Source organism: Manis javanica, chromosome 1, assembly GCF_040802235.1.
Source record: "Manis javanica isolate MJ-LG chromosome 1, MJ_LKY, whole genome shotgun sequence".
In the NCBI taxonomy this organism is placed as follows: domain Eukaryota; kingdom Metazoa; phylum Chordata; class Mammalia; order Pholidota; family Manidae; genus Manis; species Manis javanica.
In genome coordinates, this window is record NC_133156.1 from 95,581,071 (window position 1) to 95,596,316 (window position 15,246).

Here is a 15,246-nt window from a genome sequence, read left to right on the forward strand (position 1 = left end):
ATAATGTGGGGGGGATCTCACTCCCCAACTTCAAGCTCTACTACAAAGCCACAGTAATCAAGACAATTTGGTACTGGCACAAGAACAGAGCCACAGACCAATGGAACAGGATAAAGACTCCAAACATTAACCCAAACATATATGGTCAACTAATATTCGGTAAAGGGGCCATGGACATACAATGGGGAAATGGCAGTCTCTTCAACAGATGGTGCTGGCAAAACTGGACAGCTACATGTAAGAGAATGAAACTGGATCACTGTCTAACCCCATACACAAAAGTAAATTCGAAATGGATCAAAGACTTGAATGTAAGTCATGAAACCATAAAACTCAGAAAAAAACATAGGCAAAAATCTCTTAGACATAAACATGAGTGACCTCTTCGTGAACATATCTCCCCGGGCAAGGGAAACAAAAGCAAAAATGAACAAATGGGACTATATAAAGCTGAAAAGCTTCTGTACAGCAAAGGACACCATCAATAGAACAAAAAGGTATCCTACAGTATGGGAAAACATATTCATAAATGACAGATCCGATAAACGATTGACATCCAAAATATATAAAGATCTCACACACCTCAACAAACAAAAAGCAAATAATCCAATTAAAAAATGGGCAGAGGAGCTGAAGAGACAGTTCTCTAAAGAAGAAATTCAGATGGCGAACAGACACATGAAAAGATGCTCCACATCGCTAGTCATCAGAGAAATGCAAATTAAAACCTCAATGAGATACCATCTCACACCAGTAAGGATGGTTACCATCCAAAAGACAAACAACAACAAATGTTGGCGAGGTTGTGGAGAAAGGGGAACCCTCCTACACTGCTGGTGGGAATGTAACTTAGTTCAACCATTGTGGAAAGCAGTATGGAGGTTCCTCAAAATGCTCAAAATAGAAATACCATTTGACCCAGGAATTCCACTTCTAGGAATTTACCCTAAGAATGCAGCACTCCAGTTTGAAAAAGACAGATGCACGCCTATGTTTATCAGTGCACTATTTACAATAGCCAAGATATGGAAGCAACCTAAATGTCCATCAGTAGATGAATGGATAAAGAAGATGTGGTACATATACACAATGGAATATTACTCAGCTATTAGAAAAAAACAGATCCTAGCATTTGCAACAACATGGATGGAGCTAGAGGGTATTATGCCCAGTGAAATAAGCCAGGTGGAAAAAGACAAGTACCAATGATTTCACTCATATGTGGAGTATAAGAACAAAAGAAAACTGAAGGAGCAAAACAGCAACAGAAGCACAGAACCCAAGAATGGACTAACAGTTACCAAAGGGAAAGGGACTGGGGAGGACAGGTGGGAAGGGAGGGATAAGGGTGGGGAAAAAAAGAAAGGGGACATTACGATTAACATATATCGTGTTGGGCGGCACAGGGAGGGCTGTGCAACACAGAGAAGACAAGTTGTGATTCTACAGCATCTTACTATGTTGATGGACAGTGACTGTGAAGGGGTATGTGGGGGGGACTTGGTGAAGGGTGGAGCCTAGTAAACATAATGTCCTTCATGTAATTGTAGATTAATGATACCAAAATAAAATTTTTAAAAAAAGATATGTATTATAGAATAAGGTCTAACAAACATTTAATTATAGTTTCAGAAGTAGGTAAGAGATTAAAAGACTAGAGAGAATTGATATTTTAAAAGAGAATGGATAAAAACTATTAATGGACATTGATCTTCAGACCTAACAAGTCCCATGTGTCCCAAGTAGAATAAATTTAAAAGATTTCCATGCTCAGATTCATCACATTGAAATATACACCAAAGGGGAAAAAAATCTTAAAAAGGCAGATTGGCTTCCCAAAAAAACCCAATTATTCTGAAGACTGACTTCACAACAAGGTAAAGTTTAAGAAAGTAGAATATCTTCAATGTGTTGAGAAAATAAATGTTAACTTAAAATTAAATATTAGGCCAAAATATCTTTCAAGAAGGAAAACAAAATTAAGAGGTTGTTTTGAAACAAGTAAAAATAATTTACTACAAATATACACTAAAGGAAATTCTGAAGTATGTGCTTCAGGCATATAAAAATGAGTTTAGACAAAAGATTTGATATATAAAAAGAAATGATGAGGAACAATACTACTAAATTTTGTCATTGGATAACATTTTAGGTAGTCAGGGCAAAATAGCTAAAAGCAGCATAAAAGAATAAAAGAATAAAAGGATATAACTTTCAAAATAAAAGAAAAAACATGGATTAAAGAAAGATGAGAAAAGTTTAATCAATCCAAAAACAGTCAAGGAGAAGAAAAAAGGTGGCATAGAAAGCAGAGATAAATCAATATATAACAGTAATTATAATACACATAAATGGATTAAACTCCTCCATTTAAAAGACAAAAATGGACTGGATTTTAAAAAGCAAATCCAGACTCAGAAAAAAGATGGTGGCATGAGAAGTGAGACTTAAATCTCCTCCTCAAACCACATATAACATGAAAATATAGCAAATACAAACTAATCCTGAAAAAGTGAAGACTCCAGAGCAGACTGCCTATAACTGGGAATAAGAGAAGATCTCACAGAAAAGGACATGAACCAGTGGGACCCAAACTCTCCCCCTACTGTAGCTCACAGGCAGGAGGAAGAGAAAAGGAGAGGGGAGGGAGGGTGTAGAAGACCCGGATTGATAAACACCCAGCCCTGGTGATCTGCTCTGGGACCATGTTACATGGTGCTCTGGAGATTAGTGGAGTTGGAAAGCAAAGACAGGTGGAATACTGGAAGAGACTGAGATTTCAGCCACTTGTGAAGAGCAGGTACACACAAATGGCCTCCCTGGGACAAAAGAAAGGTGGGCACTTTGAAAGACTTCCCAACAGCGAGAGGGGCACTAAAGGGGCAAAGATTACGCAGAGCATGCTGCTCAGGAGAAAGGGCAAGTGGACAAAATTGTCCTGGGACACTCAGCCCAGAAGGTTGGGAACTTTCAAAAGCATCAGGCACTCCACTGTCCTGGCTGGCAACACAGCCCCAAGGCCCCCCAAATCGGTAGCCTACTGCTCCTTCCTCCCAGCAGGCATGCAGTCCACACACCTGCTGTCCCTGCCATCATGCCATGCCAACTGGAGGGTGGCCCGCCTACAGCAGCTACAGGAGCACAGCAAAGAGGCTCCTCCCCATGCACTTGGTCCACAAAACCTGGCAATGGAGGCAGGTCCTACACCCAGGAAGGCAGGAAAGAGCTCTTTCCTCCATGCAGGCATGGGTTCCACTTACCTGTGACCCCCGCCATTGCTACAGGTGCTCCACTGCTCTAGAGAGTAGAGCTTCTGGGCACTAGAGAGTGTTGCCTACACAAAGTTATTATTCTCTAGAAATCAATAGAAAAATGAAATGGCAAAAAAAATTTTGTCCAAAAAAAAAATACAGGAAAAGATGTTAGAAAGAGGGCTTAGTGAAACTGAAATCACTAGTCTTTTTGATAAAGATTTAAAAATAAAAGTCATAAACATGTTCACAGATCAACAGAAAAATATTCAAGATCTCAGGGAGGACCTCAAGAAAGAGAGAAACTTTGAAAAAAAAAACAGTATCTGAAATGAAACATACAATGGAGGGATTTAAAAATAGATTAGATGAGGTAGGTGACAGGGTAAATGGAATAGAAATTAGAGAACAGGAATACAAAGATGCTGAGGCAGAGAGAGAATAAAAAGATCTCTAGGAACAAAAGAATAATATAACTGTGTGACCCACCCAAATGGAACAATATTTGCATTATAGGGGTACCAGAAGAAGAAGAAGAAATATAAAGGGATAGAAAGTCTCTTTGAGGAAATAATTACTGAAAACTTCCCCAATCTGGGGAAGGAAATAGTCTCTCAGTTCATGGAAGTGCAAAGCTCTCCCAACACAAGAGACCCTAGGAAGACAACCCCAAGACATATAATTAAAATGTCAAAGATCAAGAACAAGGTGAGAGTACTGAAAGCAGCCAGAAAAATTAAAAAGGTAACTTATAAAGGAAAGCCTATCAGGGTATCATCAGACTTCTCAGCAGAAACCTTACAGGTCAGAAGCAAGTGGCATGATATATTCAATGCAATGAAACAGAAGGGCCTCCAAACAACAATACTCTACCCAGCAAGATTATCATTTAAATTTGAAGCAGGGATAAAACAATTTACAGATAAGTAAAAGTTGAGGGAATTTACCTTCCACAAACTGTCTCTATAGTGTGTTTTAAAGGGACTGCTCTAGATGGAAGTGCTCCTAAGGCTAAATAGCTGTCATCAGATAAAATAAAATCACAGTAAAGAAGCAGACCAATTCGTTACAAAGCAAATGCAAAATTAAATCAACTACTCACAAAGTTAGTCAAGGAATACACAAAGAGTACAGGATATGACAACTAATACATAAAAAGTGGAGGAGCAAAAAGAAGGGGGAAGAAAAGAACTTCTATATCATGTTTTAAGTAGCATAATAAGTGAGTTAAGACAGACTATTAGTAAGGAATTGCCCTTGAACCTTTGGTAACCACAAATCTAAAGCCTCCAATGGCAATAAGTACATATCTACTGATAATTACCATATATGTAAATGAACTGATGGCATGAATCAAAAGACAGAGTTACAGAATGGATAAAAAAACAAGACCCATCTATATGCTGCCTATAACAGACTCACTTTAAACCCAAAGATATACACAGACTAAATAGTGAAGGGATGAAAAAAGATATTTTATGGAAATAATAGGGGAAAAAAGCAGGAGTAGCAGTACTTGTATTAGACAAAATAGATTTCAAAACAAAGAAAGTAACAAGAGACAAAAACAGACATTACATAATGATAAAGGGGTCAGTCCAACAAGAGGATATAACCATTATAAATATCTATGCACCCAACACAGGAGTACCTACATATGTGAAACCAATACTAACAGAACTAAAGGGGGAAATAGGTTGCAATGCATTCATTTTAGAAGACCTCAACACACCACTCACTCCAAAGGACTGAAAATAAGGACACAGAGACACTAAACATGCATTAGAATAGATGGACCTAACAGACATCTGCAGAACACTCCACCTAAAAGCAGCAGGATACACATTCTTCTCAAGTGTACATGAAATATTTTCCAGAATAGATCATATACTAGGCCACAAAAAGAGCCTTAGTAAACTCAAAAGGATTGAAATTGTGCCAACCAGCTTCTCAGACTACAAAAGTATGAAACTAGAAGTAAATTATATAAAGAAAACAAAAAAGCCCACAAACACATGGTGGCTTAATAATATGCTCCTAAATAATCAATGGATAAATGAACAAATAAAAACAGAGATCAAGAAATATATAGAGACATATGAAAGCAACAACTAAACTGTGGGAGGCAGTGAAGGCAGCTCTAAAGAGGAAAGTATACTGCAATCAGCCTTACCACAAGAAAGAACAATCCCAAATGAACAGTGTAAACTCACAATTAATGAAACTAGAAAAAGATGAACAAATGAGGCCCAAAGTCAGTAGGAGGGACATAAAAAAGATCAGAGCAGAAATAAATAAAATTGAGAAGAATAAAACAATAGAAAGAATCAATGGAACCAGGAGCTGGTTCTTAGAGAAAATAAACAAAATAGATAAACCTCTAGCCAGACTTATCAAGAAAAAAAGAGAGTCTATATACATAAACAGAATCAGAAATGAGAAAGGAAAAATCACTACAGCCACCACAGAAATACAAAGAATTATTAGAGAATACTATGAAAAAGTATATGCTAACAAAACTGGATAACCTAGAAGAAATGGACAACTTTCTAGAAAAATACAACCATCCAAGACTGACTCAAGAAGAAACAGAAAATCTAAACAGACCAATTACCAGCAATGAAATTGAATCAGTAATTAAAACCTACCCAAGAACAAAATCCCTGGACCAGATGGTTTCACCACTGAATTTTATCAAACATTTAGAGAAAACTGAATACTGATCCTCCTTAGTTTTCCAAAAAAGTAGAAGAGGAGGGAATATTTCTGAACTCATTCTATGAGGCCAGCATCACTCTAATACCAAAAACAAAGATACCACAAAAAAAGAAAATTACAGACCAATATCCCTAATGAACATAGATACAAAGACATCCAACAAAATATTAGCAATATGAATTTGAAAGTACATCAAAAGGATCATCCATCATAATCAAGTGGAATTCATTCCAGGGATGCAAGTATGGTACAATATCTGAAAATCAATCAATATCACATACCACATCAACAAAAAGAGAGACAAAAATCACATGATCATCTCAATAGATGCTGAAAAGGCATTTGACAAAATTCAACATCCATTCATGATAAACTCTCAACAAAATGGGTATAGAGGGCAAGTGTCTCAACATAATAAAGGCCATATATGACAAACCCACAGCCAACAATCATACTTAACTGAAAAAAGCTAAAAGCTTCTTCTTGAGAAGAAGATAAGGATGCCCACTCTCACCACTTTTATTCAACATAGTACTGGAGGTCCTGGCCATGGCAATCAGACAACACAAAGAAATAAAAGGCACCCAGATTGGTAAGGAAGAAGTCAAACTGTCACTGTTCACAGATGACATGATATTGTTCACAAAAAACCCTAAAGAATCAACTGCAAAACTAATATCTGAACTCAGCAAAGTTGCAGAATATAAAATTCAGACACAGAAATCTGTGACATTCCTATATACTAACAATGAACTAGCAGAACTAGAAATCAGGAAAAGAATTCCATTTACAGTGCATCAAAAAGAATGAAATACTTAATAATAAACCTAACCAAGGAGGTGAAAGACTTATACCCTGAAAACAATAAGACACTCATGAGGGAAATTAAAGAAGACTTCAATAAATGGAAATAGATCCCATGCTTATGGATAGGAAGAATTAATATTGTCAAATGGCCATCCTGCCTGAAGCAATTTACAGATTCAATGCAATCCCTATCAAAATACCAACAGCATTCTCTAACAAACTAGAACAAATAGTTCTAAAATTCATATAGTGCCACAAAAGACTCCAAATAGCCAAAACAATCCTGAGAAGGAAGAATAAAGCTGGGGGGATTATGCTCCCTAACGTCAAGCTGTACTACAGCAAACCCACAGTAATCAAAATAATTTGGTAATGGCACAAGAACACATGCATAGATCAATGGAACACAATAGAGAGCCCAGATATAAATCCACACATATATGGCCAATTAATATATGATAAAGAAGCCATGGATATACAATGGGGAAATGACAGCCTCTTCAACATATGATGTTGATAAAACTGGACAGCTACATGTAAGAGAATGAAACTGGATTGTCTAATTCCATACACAAAAGTAAACTCGAAATGGATCAAAGACCTAAATATAACTCATGAAACCATAAAACTCATAGAAGAAAACATAGGCAAAAATCTCTTGAATATAAACATAAGCAACTTTTTCATGAGCATATCTCCTTGGACAAGGAAAACAAAAGCAAAAAATGAACACATGGGACTTTATCAAACTAAAAAGCTTCTGTACAGCAAAGGACACCATCAGTATATCAAAAAGGCATCCTACAGTATGGGAGAATATATTTGTAAATGACTTATCTAATAAGGGGTTAACATCCAAAATATATACAGAGCTCACAAGCCTTAACACCCCAAAAGCAAATAACTCGATTAAAAAATGGGCAGAGGATATGAACAGACAGTTCTCCAAAGAAGAAATTCAGATGGCCGACAGGCACATGAAAAGATGCTATACATCACTAACCATCAGGAAAATGTAAATTCAAACCACAGTGAGATATTGCCTCACACCGGTTAGGATGACCAACATCCAAAAGACTAGGAACAACAAATGCTCGTGAGGATGTGGAGAAAGGGGGACCCTCCTACACAGTTGGTGAGAATGTAAATTACTTCAACCATTGTGGAAAACAATATGGAGGTTCCTCAAAAACGAAAAATAGAAATGCTATTTGACCCAGAAATTCCACTCCTAGGTATTTACCCTAAGAAAATAAGATCCCTGATTCAAAAAAGACATATGCACCCCTATGTTTATTACAATAGCCAAGGTATGGAAGCAACCTAAGTGTCCATCAGATGAATGAATAAAGATGTGGCACACATACACAATGGAATATTATTCAGCCATAAGAAGAAAACAAATCCTAACATTTGCAACAACATGGATGGAGCCTGAAGGTATTATGGTCAGTGAAATAAGCCAGGTAGAGAAAGACAAGTACTAAATGATTTCACTCATTTGTGGAGTATAACAACAAAGCAAAAACTAAAGGAACAAAACATCAACAGACTCAGAAACTGTAAGAAAGGATTAGCGGTTACCAAAGATAAGGGGTTGGGGAGGATGGGCAGAGAGGGAGGGAGAAGGGTATCAAGGGGCACTATGATTAGCATCCACAATATAGGTAGGTCACAGGGAAGGCAGTACAGCATGGAGAAGATGTAATGACTCTACGCATCTTACTACTCTGACAGACAGTGACTGCAATGTGGTGGGAGGTGGTACATGACAATATGGCTGAAAGTTGAAAACACAATGTTCATGTGATACCTTCATAAGATTGTATATTGGTATCTTAATTAAAAAAAATAAAATAAAAAGCGAATCCAGTTATGCTTCCTAATGGCTTTTAAGTCATACACATAAGGAAATGTAGAAAGAAAAACACATCAAACGATACAAACCCAAAGAAAACCAGTGTAACTAATACATTTATTATAATTATTTATTTAACTATTCAATTATTAATTTAAACTGATTATAATGATACAAATTCAATTCCCTGGAAATTGTAACTCATAACTGGTATGTATCTAATAATGTACCTTCAATAGATATAAAGCAATTGATAGAACTGTAAAGGAAAATAGGAAAATCCACAATCATAGTGAGAGATTTTAATACCCTCCCACCCACCCCCCTGGTAATTGATAGATCAAATAGTAAGCTCTATGGATCCATGAACCCACTTGGAGTTATCTTTTAAATTGCTGAGTAGGAATAAACACATTTGAGTATAAGAAAAGAAGCCCCAGAGGATTGTTTGAATGCCAAAATTATTTTTTTCTGCTCCCACGATTTAGCAGCAGTCCTAAATCCTGATGATGATCAGGGCCAGTCTTACCTAAGAGGAAGGCAAGTTCCTTTTTTGCTGGCTGGTCTGCTGGCATGAAAAGGTCAAAGTGAGAAAAGAAGTAGGTTTTAAGTTTACTGTGACTCTTCCTGTGATCCACGATCTTTAGATCCACAGAGATAAAACTGTGGGACAGGAGGCACAAATTCTCCAAGTGAGTCACTCTGAATGATAGTGTGTGGGGCTGCTCCCACGGGTTCTATTCTGCTGGGGCACATTTCTCAGCAATTGCTGGGCGAGGCAGTGCCTACTGGCCAAGGGCAATCCTCACAATGCAGCTGTGGGTTACCAGCCTTCCTTCCAGCAGCTGAGTGCCGGCTGGCTTTGTAAAGCGTATGTGAATGAGCACCAACTGTGACCCACCACCCGAGTGTAGTTTTAGAAAAGATTTTGTTCACCTCACCAGCTAAGGAGCTCCAACTAATTGAGGTACTGGCTAAGTAGAGGAAGAAAGATGTTATACAAATCAACTAGTGACCTAACTAGTTACAGAAAAGCCACCATGGTCTCTTCCTTGCCTTGCTATTAATAAATTGTACATGGTAACCAATTTTCTTTTCCCTCTCTCCCTTTCTGCTGCTAATCAACACAAGATCTATCAGTTGTAGATACTTCTAAAATGTAATCTTTAGGATATAAGATTTCAAGCTATGGTCGATACTAAGAGTTAAAAAAATAAATCTCTCTAGAAAACCAATTGGATTTTTTGTTTGCTTTAGTACTTTGAGCTTGTATTTGAAGCAAATAAATGCCCACTGAAGCCTCTGAAGTGGAGGAGATGGGGAAGAAGGAGGTAGAAGAGAGAAAAAAAGAAAAGTCATGCTTAATATTGACAAATTTTATTCTGACTTATACTATAAAGCCAACATTTCAAAAATAGTGTTATTCATATTGATATAAATGAATAAACAGTGGAAAAGGAAAGCCCTTCCTTCTAATACAATGCCAACAACAAAAAAATGCAAAAAGACATAGTTTGGCAATCCACATAGTAATAATTAACTCAGGAAAGAATAATCAACAGATGCTAAAATTAATGGGTGAGTTTAATGAGAATCAGGATATTTGCCTAGTTCTAAAGTGTCAGCCCACAATATACTTATTAATTACAAGGGAAAAACAGTTACTTTACATTTTAGCAATGTGGTAGGCAGCACCCTAAAAGATCAAAGTTAGTATCACTAGTAACAGTACAAATTGGCATAATGTGTCTCCTGAGACAACAGTATGTCAAAATGCATATCTCTGAATCCAACAGCAGAGAAACAGTAGATGAACCTAAATAGTAGGATATTTATAAAATACTTGGTTTATCCTCTTCAAAAATGTCAGTGTCATGGAAGACAGTGACTGATTGAGGAGTCTTTCCAGATTAATGGGAAAAAGGAGACATGCCACCTGACCTTAAGTGAATAGGAAATCTTCTTCTAAGTGAGATTATTGGGACAATGAATACAAATGAATAAGCATGCAAATTCGTTTCTAATTTTGATCTAATTTTCTGTGGTCATGTAAGAGAATGTTTTACGATATACATACTGAAGGATTGATGAATAAAGGGGCATCTGAAACTTACTGCCAAATGGTTCAGTGAAGAGTATGAGTTTTCTGTTTCTCTGTAACAAATTACCCCAAAACTTAAGATACTTAAAACAGTATTTACCCATTAATATTTATCCATATGAATACCTTACATTCACACAAAGACATGTTTATGAAAGTTTAATGCGTCTTTATGCATAATTTTTAAAAATTGGCAAACAAGATGTTCTTCAATAAGTGAAAGAATAAGCTGTAGTGGATCCATACAATCGGATATTAACAATAAAAAGGAACGAGCCATTGATTCATGCAAAATGGATGAATCTTAAGGGCATTTTGCTAAGTAAAAGAAGCCAAACTCAAAGGCTACATATTGTATGATTCCATTTATATGACGTTATTGAGAAGGCAAAATGACAGGGATGGAAAACAGATCAGTGGTTGTCAAGGGTTTGAGTGCCTGAAGGAGAGTAGGTAACTGAAGGGTCCCCACCAGTAAGATGGCAAACTTCCAGCTTCTCTTCAGGGTCCTCGGTTCCCACCGGCACCACCTGAAGCCCAATCACCTCTCGCCCCCCTTCCAATCCCAGCACCTAGCCAACAGCCACCAGCCCCGTAGAAGTAACACCACAATCACCCTATGCCGCTTCCTATATAACCCAGCACCTTTTCCTAATAAAGCGGAATTCTCCGGTGAATTGCTGCTGTGTGTCGCTCCTTTCCTTTCATTGGTGCCGAAACCCAGGAGATGGGACACCCCAACTGGGCCCCGTCTTCCCCCCGACACCAGCAGCAGCTTGCCCTTGTGCTCTTTTTCTGGCGTTGGCTCATCACACTCACCACTCCTCTCTGACCTTTAGGTAAGTTTTCCCCCTGGAGTGGGCCACTCTTCCCCGAGCTATCGCAGTGCCATTGACTGTGATCGTCTGGCAAGACCCTGATGCTCGGGGACGAGGAGGGAACTCTCCCCACCTCAGGCCTTCACGGCTGCGGTGGACCCTCAGGTCCCTCCTCCAACGGCCATAAATCCCTGCCTCAAGCCTTTACGGCTGCGGCGGACCCTCAGGCCCCTCCTCCGACAGTCATAAATGCACTCACTGCCCCTTCCATCAGTGCCGAAACTTTTTAAGCAAAATTTCCCCGGGGTGGGCCACTCTTCCCCGAGCTATCGCAGAGCCATTGACCGTGATCATCCGGCAAGACCCTGACGCTCGGGGACGAGTAGGGAACTCTCCCCGCCTCAGGCCTTCACGGCTACGGAGGACCCTCAGGCCCCCCTCCAACAGCCATAAACGAGGTGACTCCTTTGCGGCTGAGAATGCTCTCTTTCCCCCCCCCTCCTCCTTCTGTTCCGTCCGCTGAAATCTGTTCTGTCTGCCGAAAATTCCTAGTGCTAGGTACCTCGTGACTCTGGCAAACTGCCTTCTTAGGGAAGTCTGGGTGACGACCCACACTTCCTAAGAAATTCTGACTCGTATATGAGTTTCTGCAGACCACCAAGGATCATCGGGGACGCCCTTTGTCTCCTTGCGGTCTGCTTCCAGTCCGAGGATCTCCGTTCGTCTTCCCCTGTTTGTCTCTTCTCTGTCCTTTAACCATGGGAGCCTCCTCATCCCTCCTTGAAAGTTCACCTCTTGAATGCCTGCTTAAGCATCTGGCTACCCTCTCCCTGACGACTGATATAAAACCAAAACTTCTCCGTAAACATTGCTCCCAAGATTGGCCGACATACCCCCTAGACAATAACAACCAATGGCCCGCAGGGGGAGCTCTTGATCCTAACATCACTCACGATCTTTTTAACTACTGCCAGCGCCTGAACAAATGGAAGGAGATTCCCTATATTGAAGCTTTTCGCCTCCTTGCTCAAAATCCCAGCCTCTGCACCACCTGCTCCCTGTCCCAAGTTCTCCTAGCCTGCAAGCCGTCTCCCTCCCCTCCCCACACTCCCAGTCCCTCTTTGATTACCTTTGACCTGGCTGGCGAGCCTCCGCCATACAGGCTTCCCCCTTCGGCCCCTCCCCCTCCTACAACCCCTCCACCCTCCACCGGCGCCGCTGCCTCTTTCCCCACGGAAGCCTCCCATCCTCTCCCTTCCCCTTCTTCTCCTACAACAGCCCCTCCCCCTTCCTCTACCACCGCCACCGCCGCTGCTGCCTCCACCCCTGCGGAAGCCTCCTGTCCTCTCCCTTCCCCCTCCTCCCCTCCCTCCACCACCATCTCCTCCCCCAACTCCCCCCCTCCTCCTCCATCCCCCTCACCTCCCCCCCTCCCGCAGATCAAGCCTGGGCCTTTCAGCCCCCCTCTAACTAAGTTCCAGGAGCCTCCTCCGTCTTTGCCCCCTCAGACTCGGTCCCCGAGGGCCTCCCAAAATTATCGCGGCTTTGCCCCCATCACCTGTTTCCCCCACACAGACTGAGCCAGAACCCTTCAGTCCCCCTCAGACCCGGTCCCAAGGGCCTCCCAAAATTATTGCCCCCCTCTGGGAAGTAGCAGGATCCGAAGGCATCATGCGCGTTCACGTCCCTTTCTCCTTAGGAGATTTAGCCCAACTAGAGAAACGCCTAGGTTCCTTTTCCACTGATCCCACGACATATATCAGGGAGTTTCAATGGACCCTCCAGTCTTACAGCCTCAAGCATCATGACATTTTCATGTTCCTGGCCAATACTCTCCTCCCTGAAGAGCGTAGACGAGTTTGAGACTTCGCCCAAATGCATGCTACCGAAACCCACAGGACTGACCCCACCTATTCCCCTGGCCCCACTGCTGTCCCCGAACAAGAACCACACTGGGATTATAACACCACCGTGGGTCTCCGCTCTCGAGATATTTTTGCCTCCTGCTTAATAAGCAGGTCTGAAAAAGGCAGCTCGTAAAGTAGTCAATTTTCAAAAGCTCCAAGACATAATTCAAAAGAGAGACGAAACTCCCTCCGAGTTCTTAGACAGACTCACTCAAGCCCTATTACAGTATACCAGCCTGGACCCAGAAACACCTGAAGGAAGACATGTCCTTATGACATACTTCCTAGCTCAAAGCTACCCCGAAATTAAAGCTAAACTCAAAAAGTTAGAACAGGGCCCCATTACCCCACAGACTGAGATACTAACAGTGGCCTTTAAAGTCTTCCATAACCGGGAGGAGGAGAAAGAATGCCGTAAACAAAAGACTGATCAGGCCAATTTCCAGATGTTGGCCCAGCTGATAAAACCACAACCTGGGCGCCCCTCTACAAACAAGCCCCCACCAGGAGCTTGTTTCAAGTGTGGAAAAGAGGGACATTGGTCAAGGGCATGCCCCTCCCCCAGATCTCCTACCACCCCGTGCCCCAGATGCCACAAAAAGGGCCACTGGGGGTCTGATTGCCCAACCACCCGAAGGGGAGGCTGGACGAACAACCCCCATCCTAAGTCCGCCGTAGTGGGGCTGGCAGAAGAAGATTGACGGGGCCCGGGGGCTTCTCGCCTGACCATTTCCATCACTAAACAGGAGCCCAGGGTTACTTTAACAGATGGTTGCCCCATCTCCTTCCTCCTAGATACAGGAGCCACCTTCTCAGTCTTGTGAGAATACCGGGGCCCTACCACGCCAGCCATTACTCCTATAGTCGGGGTAGGAGGTAAACAGATTTTCCCATTAAACCCACCCCCCCTTTTATGCACAATCCTAGACAATCCCATACCTTTCTCCCACTCCTTCCTGGTTATGCCCAGTGTCCCATCCCTTTACTAGAACGAGACATCCTTTCCCTCCTCCACGTTTCCATAACTATATCCACTCCCACAGCCCCCAGTACTCCCTTTCTGATGGCCCTCATAGCCGACAACCCCCCTCTACCCAATGAAAGCTCCGGTTCCACCCTCATACACCCTGTAAATCCCAAAGTTTGGGACATTACAAGCCCCTCCATGGCCCTATGTCCCCCTGCCTCTATCAAATTACATGACCCCTCTCAGAATATCTGTCAGGCCCAATACCCCCTATCCACTTCAGCCCTCATAGGCCTCCAACCCATCATTCAAGATCTCTTGAACAAAAATTACCTCAGACCCACTCACTCCCCATTTAATACCCCCATATTAGCTGTTAAAAAAACCAACGGATCTTTCTGCCTTGTCCAAGACCTTCTCCTTATCAACATGGCCGTTGTCCCTATCCATCCCTTAGTTCGAAATCCATACACCCTTTTATCGCAGATCCTTGCCTCGGCATCCCACTTCTCAGTCCTAGATCTCAAGGACGCATTTTTTTCTATCCCTCTAGACCCCTCCTCCCAAGATTTTTTCGCCTTCACCTGGATGGACCCATGCACCAGACATTCTGAACAACTTACTTGGACAGTTTTGCCACAAGGCTTCCGAGATAGTCCCCATATTTTTGGACAAGTCCTAGTTTAGGACCTCAAACAGTTTCATCATGATCACCCCGAGTCCACTTTATTACAATATGTAGATGATCTTCTACTCTGCAGTCCCTCATGGGAACAGTCTCAACTTGACACTGCATCTCTACTTAACCTTCTAGCTTCC